The sequence below is a fragment of the Lycium ferocissimum genome, chromosome 10 (assembly GCF_029784015.1).
Source record: "Lycium ferocissimum isolate CSIRO_LF1 chromosome 10, AGI_CSIRO_Lferr_CH_V1, whole genome shotgun sequence".
NCBI lineage: Eukaryota > Viridiplantae > Streptophyta > Magnoliopsida > Solanales > Solanaceae > Lycium > Lycium ferocissimum.
In genome coordinates this window covers 26,126,376-26,130,126 of record NC_081351.1, presented here as the reverse complement: position 1 = coordinate 26,130,126, position 3,751 = coordinate 26,126,376, and the positions used below count along the sequence as shown (strand labels likewise).

Below are 3,751 nucleotides of genomic sequence, written 5' to 3'. Positions count from 1 at the left end.
AAGTGATACAACATTCATTGAAGTTGGATCTTGAGAAAGGTCATTGTTTACAACTTGCTCAATGTTTGGCGATTGCCATCGTAGGCCGAGGTGTCCGGTTGGGAGTTACTATCTCACTCTTGCTCATGTGGAATCCCAAGGTTATGTCCAATAAATGGCCGTGTTGTTCATCATCCAAGCCAATTTCAGACATGTCTTCTTCATAAGCAATGCAAAGTTGTTTGTCAATTTCCTCTATGGTTTGTCCTTCTGTCATTAGGATAGAGTCATTATGATGTTCTTGTAATGGGTTGTTCTCCGCATCAGCTGAATTGAACTCTAGTATGAAACGGGAATTTCTGAAGTTGTCATTGTTGTTGAACAGGTACAAGCAAGTGTGAAGATCAATGTCGTTTGTTACACGCATCTCTTTGGATGTTTTCTCACTGGTGTCAAACCATATGTTGGCCTCTTTTTGCTGAGTATCTTGTGTATGCCACGCAAATATCTCGTTGAGTGAATTGTTGAAAATTTACACCATCATTGACAAGTATTAGCTTGGTTTCATGATTAACATAATTGTAGGTAGCGTCCCATTTGCCGTTGAAGGCTACGTAGATGCATCTTGGTGTCATTTTTTTGTTAAACTTCCTGCATAAAGAAAGATTCACTTGAGAAAAAACCAAAATGAAATGTATTTAAGTTGTTAGTTTTGAAAATTTAAGTTCTGCCCTTCCCAGGACTTTGCATGTAAAGTCATGATGTATGCCGACACGGCATACTCTACCATTTTGTAAACAAGAAGTTCTACCACTACCAAAGATTCTTCAAAAACGGAGTAATGTTTTTACGCAATGCTTATTCCAATGAGATTGCAACAAGATTATTTTCATGAAACTGAAAAACCTCCTCTCGTCTTTATCCAATTTAAATCAAATCCATCCAACGATTGCGTTGGTTTATACTTCTATATAAACCAACACAACTTTTGGAAGAAGGAAAAAAAAACACTTTACTTCGAAAATCGATATAATCACATACAAAATGAACAAAAATCAACATATTGTACATGTTAATGGTGGCCACGGGCAAGCACATGAACATGCCCATCTTCATAACCAAATTCATCCTAATATTGCAAATTTGCAAATTACTCATGAAATTGCTGATATCAAAAGAGACATAGATTTTCTGAGGGCTCTTTATGGTGCTCTAAGCAGAGAAAATGATGATCTCATGAAGAGAATTACGATTTGTAAGGCAGAGGTTATTCCAACACTCGGCCAAATTGACGATGGGGCAATTTGGAATGGGTACACATGAAATTAGAACCGATGTACTTATGAAGTTAGGATTTTATGTTTTGTGGACATATATATATTTAAATGTATGTGTAATGAAGTGTAAGTATCTGTAGGTTTGTAGAATTTTACTTTAATGGCTTCTAAATAGAAGTATTGCCTTCTCCGGCATACTTGTTCAGAAGTTTGTTCACAACATTGCCGATAACGGCATACTATACTCTTTTGTAAATTTAACTTTTGCCTCCTCCGCATGAGCACTTTTGTTTTGCTTTGATGATAATGCACTAACATTTTTTGGTTTAAAAAAATAAAAAAAATGAAAACCTCCTCTACCTTCATCCAATTTAAATCAAATGCCCGTACACTGCTATTATTGCAATTGAGGATTGACCACGCAACCGGACTAATTTATACTTCTATATAAACTTTAACTTTTGCCTTCTCCGCATACTTGTTATGAAATTGGTTCACAACATTGCCGATAACGGCATACTATTCTCTTTTGTAAATTGAACTTTTGCCTCCTCCGATATGAGCACTTTTTGTTTTGCTGATGATAATGCAATAACTGTTTTTGGTTTAAAAAAATAAAAAAATTGAAAACCTCATCTACCTTCATCCAATTTAAATCAAATGCATTGTTGCAATTAGAGGATTGATGCAACCGGACTAATTTATACTTCTATATAAACCGAAATTTTGCCTTCTCCCATACTTGTTATGAAATTGGTTCATAACATTGCCGATAACGATACTATACTCTTTTGTAAATTGAACTTTTGCCTCCTCCGGCATGAGCACTTTTTGTTTTGATGATGATAATGCAATAAGCATTTTTGGTTTAAAAAAATAAAAAAATTGAAAACCTCCTCTACCTTCATCCAATTTAAATCAAATGCTGCAATGAGTTATTCCAATTAGAGGATTGACGCAACTGGACTAATTTATACTTCTACATAAACCAGAACTTTTGCCTTCTCCGGCATACTTGTTATGAAATTGGTTCAGAACATTGCCGATAACGGCATACTATACTCTTTTGTAAATTGAACTTTTGCCTACCTCCGGATAAGCACTTTTTGTTTTGCTAATGATAATGCAGTAACTGTTTTTGGTTAAAAAAAATAAAAAAATTGAAAACCTCCTCTACCTTCATCCAATTTAAATCAAATGCCTGCAAATGATTATTGCAATTAGAGGATTGACGCAACTGGACTAATTTATACTTCTATATAAACCAGAAATTTTGCCTTCTCCGGCATACTTGTTATGAAATTGGTTCGGAAAGTTGCCGGTAACGGCATACTGTACGCTTTTGTAAATTGACCTTTTGCCTCCTGTACACAGTTTGCCTTAATTCAAGTTTAAATCGATAAGCATTGCCTGATTTAAATTGAATTTATTATTATTACAATTTCAAGTAAATAAGCATTGTATACTAATTTAATTAAGGTATAAAGTAATTAAAATCGTAACAAAGCAACAAATCCAATCAATTCTATTTTTGTTGATTAATTTTATCATGCGCAATTTTCAATCGAAATTTGTATGTCATCTCGTTTCTTAATAATCGTGTCGTAGAAGATGATTTTTTTCAAATATTAACAATCTAAACTCAATAAAATCGTTAAATTGAGTTGAATTAAGATTTGTACCTTTTACGGATGTTGTAGCAAAGAAAATCAATTGAGAAATCGGCTTGGAACAACGATTTGAATAATGTGAAAAATTGGGAACGAAGTTGGCACAGGTTAACGATATGAAAGAAGCAAGGATTTGAGAATAACGATATTTGTTTTTATATGTAACGGTCGGGGTAATAATGTCTTTTTACTATGTTGCTTTTGCTCGGAAGGGCAATAATTAAAGACCACCATTTTGAGGGGCAAAATCTAAAGACCAGCCCAAAAGAGGGGCATTCGCGCCAATTGCCCTTACCTAGCTTAGCTAAACGATTACAAACAAAAGAATAGACTTTTTTACTACTACTATGCCCCCTCTTTGTCTTATAGCAAGGTTGACATTACCCATGACGGAAGTGACAGTAAAAACACTAGTTGATTGGTGGATAGCATGCGAGTTCCTTCAGTTGCCAAAACATTAGCGACTTTGTTCCCTTCTCAAAAGCTATGCCGGAGCAGAGGATTCCCCAGTTTCTTCAAGTCTAACCTGCATTGTAGTTTGTAGAACAATGTGTGAGTATAGGGGATTTTATCAATCCTACTGTTCTAGTTGACTCCTCTACAATCGCTTCTTTTTTGAGTTGTTAGATGTCACTCATACTTCTGTTGATAAAAATGTTAAAGGTGTTTAGAGGTTCTTACACTTGGAAGTCTTTCTGTCGAAGGAGAATAAATTGTGATTTGATAAACTCATAACAGGATATCTCATAGCATCCGTTGTAGTCTAGTTGGTTAGGATACTCGGCTCTCACCCGAGAGACCCGGGTTCAAGTCCCGGCAACGGAA

The 3,751-nt window shown here is 35.1% G+C and overlaps 1 non-coding gene across 1 annotated transcript; it reads left to right on the top strand.

The window, feature by feature from the left end:
* Nucleotides 1–3,678: 3,678 nt before the first annotated feature.
* TRNAE-CUC (transfer RNA glutamic acid (anticodon CUC)) lies at nt 3,679–3,751 on the top strand. The gene has a single exon. It is a non-coding gene; the product is annotated as a tRNA-Glu (tRNA).